At 49.0% G+C, this 20,614-nt stretch overlaps 1 protein-coding gene across 1 annotated transcript in view; it reads left to right on the top strand.

Annotated features, from left to right (window-relative positions):
- The window catches only part of LOC146206901 (cubilin-like), a 324,785-nt gene that overhangs the window by 38,966 nt on the left and 265,205 nt on the right, over positions 1–20,614 (top strand). The window lies entirely within an intron of this gene.

A 20,614-nucleotide genomic window follows, 5' to 3' on the forward strand; every position in this document is an offset into this window, starting at 1 on the left:
GGCCTGTGCGACCTGACACTTTTCCCGGCTCACTTTAAGCTTGGCGTCGCGCAACAAATCAAAACTTATTTCTAAGTGCCGCAAGTGTTCAGTCCACGAGGAAGAGAAAATGGCGATGTCATCGAGGTATGAGACCGCATAAGCCTGATGTTTCGAGAGGAGGGTGTTCATTATCCGCTGAAAGGTGGCCGCGGCGTTCTTTAGCCCGAACGGCATGACGCCCCAAGCATATTGTCCCTCGTGAGTAACGAAGGCGGTCAGATGTTGGCTCTCCGGAGCTACCGGCACCTGCCAGTATCCGCGTCGCAAGTCGATAAGAGTGATATACCTAGCGCGGCCCACCCTCATGATGAGCTCGTTAGGGGGTGACATTGAAAAGGCATCCGTGCGCGTCGCTGCGTTTAAAGCGCGATAGTCAACACACATGCGCACCGATCCATCCTTCTTACCCACGCATACAACGGGATGGGCGCACTCGCTTTCCACTGGATACACCAGCCCGAGGTCTAGCAACTCGTTTACCTGGCGGCTCACCTCGCTCCTTAATAACTCCGGCACGTGATATGGGAAAGTGCGTTTGAGCTGGTGGCCTTCGTGCAGCTCTATCTTATGTGCCCCAACTCGCGCGACTCCCGGCGTTTCGCTGAACAAATCAGCGTAAGCGGCAAACACCTCCGAGATCTCGAGGCGGTCCTGAGTAGGTAGGTGTGCGAGTTTTTCCGCATCTATCAGACAACCACCACATCTCTCAGGCACAGACCGAGGGGTGTACTCGATTTCACCAAACTCCTCCTCTTCCTCGAAAACTACTCCGACATGGCTGACACGTGCGTAGTAGGGTCGCAGCCTGTTCGCATGCACTATCGCTGTAGCCTTTTTTCCCTTGTCGATTCTGTACGAGTTCTGCCTCTCTTGCGCGGTTACGACGAATGGACCGAGCCATTTGGGGGCCATTTTACTGCCAGGGTCTGTGTCAAAGAGCAATACCTGGTCTCCGACGACAAACGACAACCGTCTTGCTCCGTGCGCGCCTGTTATACGCCTGCGCGTAACTTCCCTGACGTGCGCTCGCCGTCAAACCCGCTACTTCTGCTGCTACTTCTAGCTGCTCGCGTAGCTGTCGCAAATACTTCGCGGGTTCTTCCCTGAGTGTGTTCGGGAGGGGTTGCTGGCCTGTCCATGTTCGCTGCAGAATTGCTAGCGGTCCGATAGGGTTTCTACGGAATAAGAGCAGGAAAGGCGCCACGCCTGTAGTGTCATGGGGGACTTCCCTGTACGCCCAGAGAACGAACGGGACCAGTCTATCCCTGTTCTTGGGATCTTTCTCAATAACATGGAACAACATGTTCTTCAAAACGCGGTTCCACCTTTCCACTGTCCCGTTGCTCTCCGGATGCTCAGGAGTCGAAAAACGCGGTGCGCATCCCAGTCTTGCTAACATCTCACGCGTCAGCTGCGCCGTGAAGTTCGTTCCCTGATCTGAACAGACTACATCAGGTATGCCTGTGCGGCTGAAAATCGTAAGCAAGGCGTCGCATGTTGCCCTAGCGGTTAGGGATCGCAAACAGACTACCTCCGGCCACCGCGTGCACAAGTCAACGAGGCAGAGAGCGTACCTATGACCCCTGCTCGATGGAACATCGAGCGGCCCGATTATATCGACATTTACGACCTGAAATGGATGGTCGGGTCTGGTGAGAGGTGTGATGGGAACCCTATCTTTAATTCGCCTGTCTGAGCGGACTTGACAGCCGTGACATGTCCTGCAGTGTCGCGTTACGTCCCCTTCTAAGCCTGGCCAGAAAAAGCTGTACTTAATTCTGGTCATTGTCTTCCGTGGCCCCAAATGGCCTCCCCAAAGGGACTCATGCGCAAGGCAGAGTACCTCTTCACGCCTGCTAAGGGGGAGCATAAGCTGCTTCACTTTGCTACCGGAGATCGAGTCGCAGTGATACAACAAGCCGTCTGAAACATACATGCCTGCCTTCCCTGCCTTTGCGTCAGCCCACGCTTTCTTTAAGGTTTCGTCTGATACTTGGTCGGATCTGAATACCTGGCGTTGTTTTAGGGCTGCGTCCGCGTCATCCTGGATCGAGATTACATCTTCCTTATCGCTTTCTTCCAGATCTACTTCACAGGGCTGTTCCGTCGCCACACCCTGCTCACCACTCATTAGTTTGTCTGCCTCAGGCCCCGCCGCTTGCTCCTCGTGTGATGTAGAGCTCAGCTTTGCGCGCTGCTCCGCCATGGTGACAGACGCGTTAACTGCTTCAGACAGAGGGCATGCCTTATTCATAACAAGTGCCTCGTAACGACTGTCTATCTCCGAAAGCAGTTCCCAATCCTCCCTGGAGAGCAAACAATCCACTCCCTCCGCCAGCTTATCAGAAAGCGCGCATACAATGTCTACTGCCTCGGGCCCTGCTATGTGTGCGGTGGGCCGCCTGATGCTTACCGCAAGAGTGACCAGTTTTGCGTTAACCGTCTCCCCAAAAGCCGAAACTAGCTTTATCTAGCCGGATGGCTCCCGACATATTGTTACGTAGTGGTGACGAGGTCGACGACACAAATGAAGGGTCGATGATTGCACTAAAGAAACTCTTTATTTGGGCTGACTTACGCCCGCAAAAGAACTAAGCGACTCGGCGGCGGCGATAGCAACAAACCTGCTGGTCGATCGTCGAACAAAGATTGCTCGTCACACTCGGCAACGCTCAATTTAAAGGCTGCACAGAACAATCTAGATAACGTCGCAAACAGCTACCAGCACGGGCTGGAACATTGTGGAAAGACACCCGAGTGGCCGGAACCGTCGAGACAGATCTCGGTGCATCTTGCGCTACAACAAAACTGATAAAGGTGTGATTGGCGACATCGAGCATTAACAAACAAAGATTACGGAACGGATACGCTGTCCAGAATCAGAGTGATAAGCCTGTATGCCGGTGGCTGTTAAAAAACAACAAATACGGTTTTGAAGGTTTCGCGGCATTACACCCCCTTAAAAAAACATCGCCTCGATGTTCCAAAACAAAGAAACTTAAACATAAACACTGCAAAGTTTAAACGCCACAGATTCTTTAACGCGCGTAATATGGCTTCAGTCGTACAACATGTACAATTTCTGGGCGTGCGCGTCGCCGTTGTGATGCTGACGTTCCGTCGGGAATGACTTCATAGTCCAGTGGTCCGACGCGGCGAAGGATTTTGTATGGCCCAAAGTATCGACGCAACAACTTTTCACTTAATCCGCGACGGCGAATTGGTGTCCAAACCCACACTTGGTCTCCTGGATTATACTCTGCGTGGCGTCGTCGTAAGTTGTATCATCGGCTGTCGGTGCGCTGTTGGTCTTTAATACGCAGCCGTGCGAGTCGTCGGGCTTCCTCTGCACGCTGCAGGTAGGCGGCGACGTCAAGGTTGTCTTCGCTGGTTACGTGCGGCAGCATTGCGTCGAGTGTCGTCATGGGCTCCCTGCCGTACACAAGCTTAAACGAGGTCGCTCTGGTCGTCTCCTGGACTGCCGTGTTATACGCGAAGATCACGTACGGCAAGATGTCGTCCAGGTCTTGTGTTCAGCGTCGACGTACATAGTGATCATGTCCGCGATCGTTTTGTTCAGGCGCTCCGTAAGGCCGTTGGTGTGGGGATGGTACGCAGTTGTTCGTCGATGGCTTGTGTGACTGTATTCCAGGATGGCTTGCGTCAACTCTGCCGTAAACGCCGTTCCCCTGTCCGTGATGAGCACTTCTGGGGCGCCGTGTCGCAAGAGAATTTGTTCGACAAAAAATTTGGCGACTTCTGCCGCGGTACCATTTGGTAGTGCTCTTGCTTCGGCGTAACGGGTAAGGTAGTCAGTGGCCACGATGATTCACTTGTTACCCATAGACGAAGATGGAAAGGGGCCGAGGAGATCCATCCCAATTTGTTGAAAGGGCAGGATTGGGGGCGGAATCGGGTTTAGTAGTCCTGCTGGTCTGATCGGCGGCGTCTTGCGTCGTTGGCACTCACTACACATCTTCACGAAGTGGGCAACTTCGGCAGGCAGTCGCGGCCAGTAATACTTCTGGATTCGACGCAACGTGCGCGCAAATCCGAGGTGGCCTGCTGTGGGCTCATCGTGCAACGCCTGCAGAATTTCTTGCCGAAGGGTTTTAGGCACTACGAGAAGCTGCGCGGTCTTGTTGGGCGCGAAGTTCTTCACGAGGAGGCCATTGCTTTACGTGAATGATGATAAATGTCGCCTGAACACACCAGGAGGGGAAGCGGTCTTTCCTTCCAAGTAATCGGCTAGCGCTTTCAGCTCAGGGAATGATCGCTGTTGTTCTGCGAAGCTGCTGGCGCTTACAGGTTTCAAAAAGGCGTCGTCGTCATCGTCCTCCGGGGGAGCATCGACGGTAGCGCGTGATAGGCAGTCTGCGTCGGAATGCTTCCGGCTCGACTTATAGACTACAGTCATGTCAAATTCTTGCAGTCGTAGGCTCCATCTGGCAAGGCGGCCGGAAGGATCTTTCAAATTAGCCAGCCAGCCGAGCGCGTGATGGTCGCTTACCACCTTGAATGGTCGGCCGTATAGGTATGGACGAAACTTAGAAGTGGCCCAGATGATTGCAAGGCACTTCTTCTAGGTCGTTGAGTAATTGACTTCGGCTTTTGTGAGGGACCTGCTAGCGTAGGCGATTGCTTTCTCCTGTCCGGCACTCTTCTGGACGAGAACGGCTCCTAGGCCCACACTGCTCGCGTCGGTGTGAATTTCGGTCTCGGCGTTTTCATCAAAGTGGCCAAGTACAGGAGGGCATTGGAGGCGGCGCTTCCCATTTAAAAGGTACGTCAGCCTTTGTAAGCTGCGTCAATGGTTCGGCGATCCGCGAAAAATTTCTGACAAATCGTCGATAATAAGCGCACAGCCCAAGGAATCGGCGCACCGCTTTCTTGTCGGCAGGCGGTGGGAATTGTGCGATTGCAGCTGTTTTCTCCAGGTCTGGGCGATTACCGTCCTTGCTAACGATGTGACCTAGGAACCGGAGTTCTTCGTAGGCGAAGTGACACTTCTCTGCTTTTAGCATTAGTCCCGATGACTTGATGGCTTCCAGCACTGTCTGTAGTCGTTTTAGGTGGTCTTCAAAATTTGACGAGAAGACAACAACGTCGTCCAAATATACCAAACAAATTTGCCACTTCAAGCCTGCCGGGACTGTGGCCATTACTCGTTGAAACGTCGCTGGTGCGGAGCAGAGGCCAAATGGCATCACCTTGAACTCATAAAGGCCGTCCGGTGTGATGAATGCGGTCTTCTCGCGATCTCTTTCGTCGACCTCAATTTGCCAATATCCGCTCTTCAGTTCCATCGATGAGAAGTACCTTGCATTGCAGAGCCGGTCGAGAGTGTCGTCATTGCGGGGAAGCGGGTAGACATCCTTCTTCGTTATGCTATTCAAGCGGCGGTAATCAACGCAGAAGCGAAGTGTGCTGTCTTTCTTCTTGACCAAAACGACTGGTGCCGCCCAGGGGCTGTTCGTTGGCTGGATTACGTCATCACGCAGCATTTCCTCAGCTTGATCGCGAATGGCCTGCCGTTCTCGCGGCGATACACGATAAGGGCTTTGGCGCAGAGGTCGATCGTGTTCGTCCGTTATAATGCGGTGCTTGGCCAGTGGTGTTTGTCGTACATTCGATGATGACGAGAAGCACTCCCTGTAGTTTCGAAGAAGACTTCGAATCTGGTTTTTCCTGCTGTGGGTCAATACTGGGTTGATGTCAAATGTGGGCTGACGGAATTGGTCCGGTGAGTCTTCCAATGGTTGGTCGTGGAGGGCGAATACGTCTTCGAGGTCCGCTAATTCGTCGAGAAAAGCGATGGTGGTGCCCTTGTTGAGATGCCCGTATTCTTCAGTGAAGTTTGTTACCGGCACCTGAGCTTGTCCTCTCCGGAATTTCGCGATGCCTCTTGCAATGCCGATACCTCGTTCTAAGAGCAATTGGATATTTCCTTCGACGATGCCTTCAGCGGTTTCGATGTCTGTGCTACCTACGCTGACGGCTACGCTTGATCGGGGCGGCACGGTCAATTCTCCGTCGAGGACGTTTAGAGCGACGTGTTGCATCGAAGTCGTCGTAGCAGGTATGGCTTTGTCTGCAGAGAGCTTGATGAGCTTGGATCGGAGGTCGATGATAGCCCTATGTTCATTTAGGAAGTCCATGCCTAAAATCACGTCGCGGGAGCATTGCTGCAAGACCACAAAGCTGGTGGTGTAAGTACGCCCATTTATGGTTATTCTTGCAGTGTATCGTCCCGATGGAGTAATGAGGTTGCCACCTGCGGTACGAATAAGCGGGTCATCCCAAGCGGTGGTAACTTTTCTGAGCTGAGAGGCTAACGGTCCACTAATGACTGAATAGACAGCTCCGGTGTCTACTAGGGCAGTGACTCTGCGACCGTCGATATCAACTTCAAGGTCACTTGTTCGCGTCCTCGCATTGCACGTGGGCCTTAGTGTCCGATCTCGGCACTGTCGTTTCTTCAGGTCATGGCCGGGGCATACCGTTGTTACTTCACTGGGCGGCGATGTGTTCTTGCACTCTGGTCGTGTTGGCGTCGATGTTGTCGTGTGGAGCGGCGATGAAATGGTTGCGTCGTCGTTAGTATTCGTCGGCGGCGGAGGATCTTCGTCTTTTCGCCGTTGTGCAACCTCACCTCCAAAGGTTGCTGCCTTTAGTTTCCCCTACGGGGACTAGGAGACCGTCCTTGCACATAACCGCGGCCCGGCGACGCAAATCGGGAATTGTACGGTGATGGGGAGCGTGACAGACGCCTTGGCGACGAGTGCTCTCCGCTACGCAGGAAGTCACTGATTTCCTGTGGTCGCTCGCCAGGACGGGGTCGTGGGGCGGCGACAGCGAAACCACGGAGGCCGATCCACCTGTACGGGCAGTGATGGAGGATGTGTCCTGCCTCACCACAATGGAAACATGATGGCCGGTTGTTTGTTGTCCCCCAGGCGTCGCACTTCCTGGGGCTTGGGGGCTGTTGGTAAGCTTGGCGGGCGGGGGCCAAGGGGCGGTTTTCATGAACAGGACGGTAGCGGCGAGGGCTCGGAAAGTCATCACGTCGGGGCGCAGGGCGACGTAATGCACCAGCGTAGTTCATCGCTGTTGCCTCTTGAGCTGGAACAGTCGCAGCCGTCACTTGAGGAACGCCCAGCGCCTGCTGGACTTCTTCACGGACGATGTCCGCGAGCGTCGCCACCTGGGGTTGTTGCGATGATGGCATCAATCGGCGGAGCTCCTCTCGCACGATCTCCCGGATTAGGTCTCGAAGGTTATCTCCGCTTGCAGATGCGCTGGGGTAGTGGGTTGAGCAGTCCGGCTGAAGTGGTCGTTCGTAGTGGCGCATTCGGATGGCCAACGTCTTCTCGATAGTAGACGCCTCCGTTTCAAATTCCGCCACAGTTCTTGGCGGGTTTCGCACAAGACCCGCAAAGAGCGACTCTTTAACGCCTCGTAATAAAAGTTTGACTCGCTCACCTTCGGTCATATTAGTGTCGGCGCGGCAAAAGAGGCGCTTCATCTCCTCAACGTACGCCAAGACAGGCTCACTAGGGAGTTGAAGTCTTGACTGAAGGAGGGCCTGGGCGCTTTCCTTTCGGACGACGCTTGAAAAGGCAGTCAGAAACGCTTCCTTGAAAGTCTCCCAATCCTTCATAGTTGCCTCATGATTTTCGAACCAAACTCGGGCATGTCCTTGAAGAACAAAGTAGACGCCTTAGTTTCGCGGCGTCGTTCCAGCCGTTGAATTCTGCCACACGATCGAAAAGGTCCATCCAGTCTCCCGCATATTCATCCGGTCGTCCATGGAAGCAGGGGGGCTCACGGGGCTGGACGAAAACAACCGGTGCTGTAGGCTGGGCCATTGTCAGCGTTGATGCCTTCCGAGATCGAATGGGGTCAGGCAGCAGACCGTATTCGGGTTGTAGGCCTTGAAGTCGGCGGCTGGCTCGGTGACCTGTGGGCTGGTCTTCCAGGGCGCCAGAAACACGGCTTGGGTCTTCGTTTGAAGGATCAAAGGCAGCACCTCCACCAGATGTCACGTAGTGGTGACGAGGTCGACGACACAAATGAAGGGTCGATGATTGCACTAAAGAAACTCTTTATTTGGGCTGAGTTGCGCCCGCAAAAGAACTAAGCGACTCGGCGGCGGCGATAGCAACAAACCTGCTGGTCGATCGTCGAACAAAGAATGCTCGTCACACTCGGCAACGCTCAATTTAAAGGCTGCACAGAACAATCTAGATAACGTCGCAAACAGCTACCAGCACGGGCTGGAACATTGTGGAAAGACACTCGAGTGGCCGGAACCTTCGAGACAGATCTCGGTGCATCTTGCGCTACAACAAAACTGATAAAGGTGTGACTCGCGACATCGAGCATTAACAAACAAAGATTATGGAACGGATACGCTGTCCAGAATAAGAGTGATAAGCCTGTATGCCGGCGGCTGTTAAAAAACAACATATACTGTTTTGAAGGTTTCGCGGCAATATACTTGGCACGAGGCCTTCCCTAACCACGGTTATCTCGCTACCGGTATCAATTATAGCTGTCGCCGGTATCCCTGCGCACTCAATCTCCACCTGCTGTAGCTTCGATTTGCGTACCTCGTCGAATGACTGGGGCGTTTTCATCTCTGCTACTAGGGTTGTCTGGGAGGTTACTGACGCCGGTGTTTCGCATGCCTCTACGTTGGCTACAGCTACTTTTTGAGCTCGAGCGCGTTTCTCCTTCTGTACGTTTTGTGAAGCGCGAGGGCATTCCTTGGCTCGGTGGCCAGAGGCGCGGCACTCATAACACTGAATTGGCCGTTTGCTATCATTGTTCGCCTCTTGCGGGGGTCCCTTCGGTTTTTTCGCATACACAACAATTTGTTTCGCTGCGCGCCGCTTGCTCTTAGCCTGTTCGAACGTTTGGAGAACGTCGGATATTTCATCCGGTTTTAGCCACCTCTCCTCCTCACGAAGCGCACATACTCTAAGCCCTCAGGGCTCAAGCTACCCTTTATGCGATCTGCGATGGTCAATGATACCAGGTCGTCTTTGGTTTCTACGTCCCGTGACCGAAGGTAGTACTGAAAGTACGTCTTAGTGCGCGATGTGAACTGCGCCCAAGTTTCATCGCGGCGTTTCGTCGCGCGCTCAAAGCGTTCGAGGTATTCTGAGGGGTTAAGCTTCAGCTCCTTTAAAACGGCTGTTTTTACCGACTCGTAGCTGCCACACTCATCGTCCCCGAGGTTACGGAGAAGGTACCCGACACGCTCAGCTACTGCTGGCATGATTAAGTGAACGCGGCTTTCGTTTGGCACCTTGTACGTCGTGAAAATTCTCTCGACTTCCTCGAACCTTAACGGCACGTACGCGTCACACGGCAGCTTCAGTCCCTTAAGGACTTTAGCGCATTGGGAGACTGGATCGGGCCCCATTCGACGCTGATCGTCAATGTCTGACCTTACAGACGTCTGCCTGCTTCCCGCTATCGCCATTGCAACCGCTGGATCTAGCCCAAGTTTCTGTAACTCTAGGCGTTCCCGTGAAAGAATTTTCAATTTTTCCAGCTCAAAATCTAGTTCCATGCGGCGAATTGCAACCGCATCGGATACCGACATCTCCGCTACTTCACGTAGCGCTCCTGCTATAGGCTGAGTTGTCGCTTGCTGCGACTGCTCGCTGTCATCTGTTATATCTCCCCCTGTCTCTCTCTCGCCTACGCTCGCCATCATGCTCCGTGTTAAAACCATACGCCACTTTACACTTGAGCCATAGCCACTTCAACAAAGCGCAAGAAATCCCGCTTACCCGTGCTGGTGTCGCCAGTTGGGGCATCCGTCCCTTGGTGCCGCAGCCTCGTCGGAGTCCTTCCCCAGAACGCTGCCTCTGGTTCGGGGCCTGGATCACCTTGCTGCTTCTGGCTGGACGTGCGGACGCTTGTTGCCTAGTGGGTTCCCAGGGCCTGGGTGCTCTGGGTGATGCTCGTGGTCGCTGGTTGCCGAACCCTGTCGTGCTGCGCCAGTGATGTTTTTACTATCTTCGGCAGGTAGAGGAGCAGAAGACGATGATCTGATGATGGTCAGGAGGAGATATATATTTACAGAAGCAAAATAGTATACATAGGCAAAGTTACAGCAACAAGTCACACAGACAACTGTAACTTAAAAGAAAATGAAGACTCTCACACAGAGAAGTCACTTTACAGGCCCTTACTTTCCTACCGAGCGTTTTGGTTAAAGCCTTGGGGGTGTAAATACGTGCTAAGCACGGAGCCTCAATCTTGACTGTAGAACATGGTCCGAGGACCGCTTTTTGATACCAGACATCAACAAAGACCCAAGGGCGGTCACCTTAAGTGATCCGCCCCGAAAATGAAGCAGCCAATCAAATTATTTAAAAACATGCCACAACCCCTGTGGGTTGGGAATAATCTTGGACCCAGGTCCTTAATTACGCCAAATAAAAATACAACATTCAAAACACACACTCTTTCCACTCGCTGGTCCCCAAACCCTCTCACACGGCGCCTGTCTTTCCTTCCTCTCCCCGGCGTGTTTGCGACGCGACCTTGCAGCTGGCGCCTTTGTGAAAGAAACGCCGCGGGGGATCTGGAGACTAGGCCATCCAGCCGTCCGGTTCGAGGAAAAAGGGGGGGGGGGCGGCAATGTCCCCGAGCAGTGTACAGTCGCCGTTGCTCGGACCCAATGTCTCGCGACACAGCGGGAGGCCGCTGGGCCGATTGCTTACTTGGGGGGGGGGGGGGGGCAAGGGTCGCGCCTATTGTCGCCTTCTGCAGGACATTTAGTGAGCACTTGTGGCAGTGCAGAAACCTTCATTAACGGCGTCTCCCTGCACCCATGCTTGGCGCCACGGCGGGACATCGCTGGACGAGCTGGCCGTAAAGTGGTTCGCAGAAGCGTGCTGCTGTTGTTCCCGGCTGATAAGGATGCGTCTGCCGTTCGCTTCTTGGCGACGCCTCGGGGCGAAGGGGCGAAACAAACCAAGCCTCCCGCGCGCCCGCGCGCCCGCGCCCAAGAGAAGGGGAGAAAAGGAGAAAAAAAAAAACAACAGCGCTCGCTCCTTGGCCTCGGCGCGTGGGGGGTTCGACCGCCAGCTCGACTCCACGTGCGAGTAGCTTTTCACTGCGGCCTTACAAGCGGGGAGAGGGAAACAGGCAGCTCGCAGGGAGCATTGGGAAGTGGCGCGGCCTTCGAATGCGCGGCGCGCCACGGGCCCTACAAACGGAACTGTGTTAACCACAAATTATTTTTTATCCTATTTTATGGACATGAGGAGAATGACAAAAAATTTACTGGTTTACCATATTTCCTTCACTTACATAAGGAACAGTTGAAAGAATTTTGTTGAATTACGATGAATATAATAAAATCTTGAATTATTAGAACGTGATTTGAAAGTCCAAGGCCCCCAAAAATGTTGGTGGCACACTGAAATATTTACAGTGTTAATGAGAGACCACTTTTGATGCGTACACACCATGATCTAGAAAAATGGTTCTGAAACTATGTTCAGGGACATACCAAGAATTTTCCACAACCTTTGCAGGGTTCCTAACCTCGTCCCGTTCACTCCGCTGTAACGCCTAAGCTGGCAATGCTTGGCAGCAAATAAATAAATAGCACATCTGCTCATAGTCTTTCTACTGTCCGCAAATATTGATTGACCCTGGGCGCCTGTTGAGGTCACACGCATACACTTACCCTCTTTTTTCTGCATCCATGTGAGTCAAGAGATGAAAGCCAAGATGCACAAGATTTGTCACACTTTCCAAAAACCTTCTGCGATCTAGAAAATCTAAGCATTTAATTCCTAAATGCACAAGAGTCTCTGTCATTACCTGCCATTATTGGCTCAGTGTTTTGTGCTGCTCAGTAAGACATCCTTTTTACCCTTGTTGTACAACTCTCAAGCCTTCTATTTTGACATGCTCCACACTGCCATATTTCCACATCCAGAGCGACCTTCAATAGAACGTGGAAGATGCACACACTGCCCAAGGTCAATTAAAAACTGGCTTTTACGCTTTCAAGCCTGACAATAAAGGGGCTTTAAGCTAACTAGAAAAAACCGAGAAAAACAATTTTCGCACTATATTCACAGCTCAGTTCCGAATACAACATGACTTACGCTATGCAGCAATATTTAGTGTCTCGCACAAAACTTTCTGGATTCCTTTGTCCCAACCCCCCGATTTAAGATGTTCTGCAACAGGAAATTAGCACCCTAACGAATTACATTACTAGCCTTCCCTCAGTGTTATTCAAAAACATGTAATACCTTACTTTCTTGGCTGAAAAGGTGGTAGGGAGGCCCAGCTCAGATCATCACTATCAGACTATTCTGATGTATTCAACGCTGCATACCGCTTGCGTTTCCAGCGGCCCCTTTCTGTCAAAATAGAGTATTGACTGACAAATTAGGAGACTCCTGAAAAAAAAAAAACTACCTGTCACACAGTGCCTGCAATATTGTCCCGTGGTGGTGACAAGTCGATGACACAATGCGAGCTCGGGTGCTTTGAGTCATGCATTCGAGACATAGCTACCTCCGACGAGCGTTTCGTCACTAATTGTAATGTTGTAGACAGATCGGGGAAAATTGAATGACCTCCTTGCTTCCTCACTTGTGGTTTACGGTCCAAATGATTTCAAGCGAGCTCTTTTCCATTATTGATTATTAATTCTTCCTGCTATTTAATGTATCGTTTTGTGCAAAATTGTTGTTTGAACCTTGCGGGCTGCATCCTGCACTTATCTCTTGTTGTAGTGGGAGACACAATCTCCCCAGTACTATTCACAGCTTGCTTAGAGGAAGTATTCAGAGACTTGGAATGGGAGCAGTTAGGGATAAGGGTAGATGGAGAATACCTCAGTAATCTGCGATTTGCTGATGACATTGACTTGCTAAGCAACTCGGGGGATGAACTGCAAATAATTATTGGTGACCTAGACAGGAAAAGTAGAGAGGTAGGCTTGAAAATCAATATGCAGAAGACTAAGGTAATGTTCAACAGCCTCGGGAAGAAACAGCAGTTTACATTAGGTAGCGAAGTACTGGAAGTAGTAGGCGAATATGTCTACTTAGGACAGGTAGTAACCGCAGATCCGGATCATGAAAAGGAAATAACAAGAAGAATAAGATTGGGATGGAGCGCATTTGGCAAGCACTCACAGGTTATGACTAGCAGCTTACCGGTATCTCTAAAGAGGAAAGTATATAACAGTTGCATCTTACCTGTACTCACCTATGGGGCTGAAACGTGGAGGCTAACCAAGAGAGTTCTACTTAAGTTGAGGACAACCCAGAGGGCTATGGAACGAAAAATGGTAGGGGTAACATTAAGAGATAGAAAGTGTGCAGAGTGGGTCAGAGAAATAACTCAAGTTCCCGACATTCTAGTAGAAATTAAGAAGAAGAAATGGACATGGGCAGGACATGTAGTGCGAAGAGAGTATAACCGATGGTCGCTGAGGGTAACAAACTGGATTCCAAGGGAAGGAAAGCGTAGCAGGGGGCGGCAGAAAGTTAGGTGGGCGGATGAGGTTAAGAAGTTCGCAGGGGTCAAGTGGATGCAGCTAGCACAGAACTGGGTTAAGTGGAGAAATATGGGAGAGGCCTTCGCCCTGCTGTGGGTATAGTCAGGCTGATGATAATGATGATGATGATGGTAATGGGAGCAAAAAGGGGACAACAATGTTGCTAAGTGAAATTGAAATTTTGCCTGTCTGGTGTTTGACGGGTGACCGAGGGTACTTGCCTGTGTTGAGTGTTGCCTGTTGTCAGTCGGATTTGCAAGCCCCAGAACAGCCTACCACTACCACACAGGCAGCACACCAAGATCGCACCAACCCCGGCCCAACGTCGACAAAAATTGGTACCAACATTGGCGTAACACTGGTTTTTTGAGAAATTACTACATTTTTATATATTGGTCCGGCTTATATGCCAACTTTGCACCTGTCTTGGTACTGCCAACATAGGCTATCAGCTGGCCGTACCCCTACTGTCACATACTGGCATGCCAGTAGTATTCACTGGCATATGTGACATTGGCAATAAATCGGTCGTGCCGCTAGTATCACATATTGGTATTTATTGGCATGCTACAAGTATTCATAGGCACACGTAGCATTGGCACTGCCACTGTTAAGCCACTTTTAGCTATGCAGTTAATTGACCCTTGCTCTTACTGCTGCCATTTGCTTAATTGTCAGTGTGACAATTGTCGTTTTCTTATGCAGTCATTTCACAATGCCACCTTGCATGTCATCTCCCTACGGAGCCATAAAAACCACGCAATTAAATGAGGCAAGCAAAATATTTTCCGAAAACATTTTATTGAGAGCTCATATACATGTACATGCCACAAGGGCATCAGAGGGCCAAAATGCAGTGCAGGAGGCATTAGGTACAGGTTTAATATGGGAGGGGCTAGTAGGTGTAATTGGAAACCGGGCACTAAACAGCTCATGACCAGGTAGTGCAGGGAGAGGTGATGGGGTGCAGTGTGCATTGGTCATGGTGGAAGTGGCTGGACATGGGGAGCAGGGTTGATGCACTATAACCTTGTAGTGCGAGAGGTGTTGCAGGAATAGGAGGCTGAGCATAGGTGCATTCCACGGCAGTGTCCATCATGGATGGAAAATGGCAGTGGACTGTGTTGAGCATGGTAGTTGGCAGTGAAGGGTCAATGGATCAAGTGATGAGGTTGAGGGGGCGGGGGAAGCGCATGGCCCAGGTAGTAAGCTGGACACCCCGCAGGAAACAACCATTCAGGAACGTTTGGTGAGGAGATTGGCCCGTGGGTCTTACAAATGACATCCGCACATAAAACAAGCATATATCACCATAAGATCCAAACTCACCTTCTCAACATTTATCCAAACACATATTTGAAGGCTGGGTGCCCTATACGATTGATTACAAAATACAGAACCCCGCTATAGTAAACTCGGATATAGTAAAAACTCCGATATAGTAAAGTCAAACTGAAGTATTAAAGAACACATTAAAAAATATTTTTCTGCAGTACACCATTTGCAGGCACACATACATTACTGCGGCCAGAATAAAGAAATGATTGCCCTGACAGAATCAATCAAGCTATCTTCAATCCGCTATTTGAGAGAGATGTGTCATCGCACATATTCTCAAGGCTGTGTACGCATATAATATTCTCAAGGTCAGTGAAGAATGAGACCCACCTGTGTGGTTTACAATAACCGTACCATTTCAAGTTCCAGCTTTGTAGTTTTTGCAGCTTTTATTGCTTGCTGCTTTCTGCTATAAGCAATTGCCTTACTTGTAATGTACCAAGGAATAAGTTTCATACAGTGCTCATTATAAATTAAAGACACCAGAACAACATGCACACACACAAGAAGAACAGTACAGAGCTCCATTCACAACTGATTTATTGTGCAGAATAAAGTACATATATATCTCACTGCCGGCATATGCGCAAGGAACACATTCAGCATATGTAGTTTAAGATAAGATATGTTCAAGAAACGCTTTCTCAGCATTATACAGATTGAGCGACGCGTCACTAACGCACAAATTACTTTTTTTTCCCGATATAAAACGCTTCAATTAGCTCTCTGGCCATCGTATTGCCACTCCTTGCAAGAATGAGCACATCAGAAACACATGGTTCACAAGTGCCTGAAGGGCAGGATCTGGTATTCTTCGGAATATTGGGGCCATCTTTATTTTGCTCTATGTTACGTTCATGTTCCTGGATTCGCTCATTAACACATCGGCCGGGTTTTCCGATGTAGGAGCAACCACAAGAGAGGGGCACTCGATACACAACCCCTTTGGCACATTTTATGATTTGTCGCCCATGCCTCATACCACAGCCTCTTTCCCTGAGAAAGCATTTCTTGAACATAGCTTATCTTAAACTACATGATGCTGAATGCGTTCCTTGCGCATGTGCCGGCAGTGAGATATATATATGTACTTTGTTCTGCACAATAAATCAGTTGTGAGTGGCACTCTGTCCCGTTCTTTTCTTGTGTGCGTGCATTGTTTTGGAGCGTTTAATTTAAACTGAATAAACACCAACAAGTCCAACAAGAAGTTCTCTTAATCAGAAAGTGCATGCTTGTTGAGCTAAAATTATTACGGTCAGCCTGCAATGAGCAATGGAGCAAGTACTAGAAATTTACTTTGCATAGGCAGAAAAATATGCTAGATCTGAGTACAATGATATCTTACTTCCTTATCAGCTAACAGCCTACCAGGTATGCATTTTCCCTCGTCACAGCTAATCATAAGGCCATACCATCGGCAACCTTCCATGTGCAAGATTATTTTCAGTTAGGCATACATGGGTAATTTTATATTCAGGTACCAGGTGTGGTGCTCGGGCATCTGATTTCTTCAAACCAGTTCATAGTAGTTGTTGGGATAGAGAACAGTAATTTGCCTCAATATCTGAGGCCAAATATTATTTTCATTGCTTAAGCACACCTTAAAATACAATGCTTGATGTGACTATGAGATCATAAAAAAAGATACATCTAGCATAACAGCGATTTTTCATTTTCTCCCTATCACAAGTTCCTTGAAACACCAGTTTAATCCTGAGTTGAAAAGTTGTTTCGCACAAATTTTATATTTCAATATCTATAAAATGTTGCTTTTTTGTGAATTTATTTCAAAATCAAAATTTCTTAACAGCCTCACAAATTATTTTTTTTTTCAAAAATGGACAATATTTTGTACTCAAATTGAAAATAAGATTGTGTCTGGAGAAATAGTATTGTTTGCAGAACAAAACAGCACATATGCAAAAAAGCACCAATATCGATCAAATTTATTGTGCAATGCACGAACTCAGAGTTCACCTAAAATTACAAGTACAATAGCCCTGTATACATGGACTCGACAGCCCCGGGTTGAATCAGCGTTGAGTAAGCAAGGTCACCATTACTCGACCCGGTTGGTGTCTACATAAACTCGCTTTCTAGTGAGTAAGTATTGTAGCAGAGCGCAGCATCGGGATTCGAAGTTATTGTGCAAGTTTCTTACTCGTTTTTGATCCCATTGCATTTTACTATCGAGAGCTCTGATTATTTTTTATCGTTGATGAGCGCTAAAAAGCATTCAATTTGAGTGACAGTCGTCACTGCTCCAGAGGCTTTTTCATATCCCAGAGTTCCCCATAACTAGACTCCCTAACTGGACAGCGTCTACATGCCTTTAGATAAGCGGGTCAAGCGAATTAACCTACCCCCTGCAACCGAGTTAACGCGACCCGCTCCGCCGCCTCTCCCCCTTCGCGCCGCGACAGATCCGCGACGGGAGACAAGCGCGCTCGCTGTTGGGTCTCTTGGCCCGCCGCCAACTACTGTGCCAGGATCGGATAGTTCGAAACCCAACGGGTTTCTGGCCCATAAAAGAAGGCGCTCGGCCGGTTGCATAGAGACCGTCGTGACAGTCCACCGCGTGTTGTGCTCCTCGTCCAGGGGGGACGTGACGGCTTCTCCCTGCCTGGCGCGGTGCGAAGACAGTCGCGGTAGCCAGTAGCTTTAGGCCCCCGTGCCGATGTTGTTCGATCCTGTACCATGCCTATAAATACTGCATAAGGCCACCTTTCTCATCTGGTGGACTCGGAGCCGTGAGTTACGCCGACTAAAACCCTGACTGTTCTCGCTTCAGTTTGGTCGGACGTCGTCTTTCCAGAAGGTGGTCCAAACGGCACCGACCCTTGACATACAACAGCAGTCACTGTGCGACCGTCGACAGAAACTTCAAGGACGCTTGTTCACGTCCTTGCATTGCACATGATGCTTGGTGTCCGATCTTTGCTCCGTAGTGTATTAAGTTCGCGGCGGGGGCGCACCATTGTCACTTCGCTTCGTTTCAGCTTGGAGTCTACTTGCATCGACGTTGATGCAGTCGTGGTGCGTTGCGGCGGTGTAATTTCTGGGGCGTCGTCACTCCCTGCCGAATAAAAGGGTGCATAATATTTGTATTATCCCACACAAATCAAGATTGTAGGAAGTTATTGCACACCATATGATATCACCAACTGTATGAGATCAGAGAACTGTGCGATATACCTATAGCATCTATATGATAAATGTGTTACTATAGGATCTGTGTGAGAAATCATTTATATCACACGCTCATACAGAAGAACCCGAGAACGAAGGTGCAACAAGCCCCGGGAACCAAGGTGCAAGTGAGGTGACATCCTTGTAAGAGGCCTCGGGAGCCAAAGATCCGAAGCGCCGAGAAGCTATAAGCTGCAGCGGCGGAGGAAGGAAATGGAGCGCGACTGGCGAGGCATGGTGCTGCGTATTTATTCTAAAGCAGAATTACAGTGAAAAAAAATGTCATGTCTGCCTTTTTTTTTGCTCAAACCATATATGTTCATTATGAGGAAAAATCTCACTTTGGTGACTGAGGCTCCCTGTGTGAACAGAACTACAAGAACTTCTGTCTCTAAAGGCAGCAGACTCCATGCAAATATAAGAAAGTATGTTGGGTATTAGTAGCCAAGTGCAGCGTGCAACACAGTGCAACTGAAAGCGTGAGAAGTCCGTAAAAGAAGTGCGTACTGTGTGTTGTACAGGAGTAGTAGGCTGCGCGGCAGCCTGTGTCCCTGAACTCTTCCAGTGCTACTGCCCCACATCTCTGTTCTGCTTGGATAAGCAGCACTTTCATCTACTTGTCTCTGCTGCCCACAAAGTTGCACGCATTGCTATACTTTTTAATTTATGATTTTCAGAGCGACACATACTGTGACTTTCGTGGCTGAAGTAGCTAGAAGCAGAGCTTTGGGGAGTAGCAGCCTAGAAAGAAGAACTCGTAAAACACCTTGAGGAAGCTCAAAAAGCTGCTGGTAAGCCATAGTTCGGTGCCTTTATCTTCAATGTGGTATGTGTGGGCATACAAAATATACATTGTACAGTGTCACTTATTATGAAAGGGAAGACAGTTTGAGCTTTCAGCATAAAAATAAGGCAACAAGCACACTTATTCTAGGAATATTTTCTAGCTAGAATTCCTCTTGCTGTATCTTAAATTCATTTGAAAATTTAATGAAGAAATAGAAATTATTTCATGCTTTTTTACCTGATTGTACGCTTTCTTACTGGACGACTCTGCATGTTGTATAAATAGTTTTTAAATTGACTGCATGATTCGGTCCCAGGGAAACAGCTAATGGTAAACACATCAATTCTGTGCTACATACCATAAACAAGCAATGGAAAGGGGCCATAAAAAAGTTTGCGTACATATTGGGGGACTTCTAATAATAGAGGTGGCCATGAGACTTATCTAGAGCCTGATGCAACTCGAGTAAGACAGTCAAGATATATTTGTTCTTCATAAAGGACATCTAGCCATTGGCATCAGCTGATTATTGTGAAGTTGACATAGACCTATTAGCTGAGAGTAATCCCTAGTCACTATCGAGTGCCTATGCCGGGGGTCTCTTAACTTTGGGCCACAGCATCCAGTAGAGCTGTGGTGTGGCCGGTTGGCTCTAAATATGCAAGGCTTTGTTCCGAAAGCATGTGCCATTTCCATGACCCAGCTTTAACAGAACACTCATTTTCAAACTGAAGTCGATTAAAATGCCTCATGTCCAGGTGGCATTTGTCCTTTGTGGGAATGAAGAGGCATTGGCCCCTTAATCTCTGTGAACTTTAGATAGGTGTCCGCTGCCTTGACAGCCCGAACATTACCATTTATATTGCATGTGCATTAGACATACCATGGCTATGCCCCTAAGTATTCATTTTTTGAGGTATCGTCACCCTAGATGGGCCAGTCAGGTGACGTGGATTGCCAAAATCAGATTGGCATGAGATAATTTTTTTCTCACTGTGCCTGTCTCAACTGTCAAACAGTTGTCAGGTTGCTAGAAAAATGGTTAGCTATTACCTTTCACAAATTGGCAAATGGGTGCATATTATACTATCTTCATTGGGCTTGTTACATCCTTTTTCTGGCTATATGTAATGTCCTGAAATAGACCGCTATTCATGCATTGTAGATAAAAAAAAGTTAAAGAAAGCCATTGCAGAATGCCAGAGAATGAATGGCAATAATCTCTACTTGACTAAGCCACTCTTGGCTGCAAGGTTTTGTATCAGTAAAGTGAAAATACAAAATGTTTATGAACTGTGCATTTTCAGTTAATTTTTAAGGACTGAAGGGGATATTAACTATTCCAGGTGCTGCCCTATGTACATTTTATGTGATAACAGCTTAGTGGGGAATGAATACTGATTTAATCTTGCATTACCATTTGCAGAGCCTTTCTCTAAATCTTGGCACTGGAGGGATTTTGTTAGCCATATAGCGACACTCTTATAGCATTCTTGGAAGCTTGGGAAGCTTCTTGCAAAGAAACTTGGAAATGCAAGAAGCTTGGGAAGGAGAGGACCAGAGTTCCTCTAAGCTTCAAGATATTTGGAATTCTGCTGAGTCAGAAGGGTTACATATGGCTTGTGTTGCACGCATGATTGAAAGCATAATTTTTGGCTTTGTTGAGCTTTGTGTCATTTAGCCAGTAGCAAAATATGCCAGAT

The sequence above is a fragment of the Amblyomma maculatum genome, chromosome 1, assembly GCF_055883805.1.
Source record: "Amblyomma maculatum isolate TAMU_Amacu chromosome 1, ASM5588380v1, whole genome shotgun sequence".
Taxonomy (NCBI): domain Eukaryota; kingdom Metazoa; phylum Arthropoda; class Arachnida; order Ixodida; family Ixodidae; genus Amblyomma; species Amblyomma maculatum.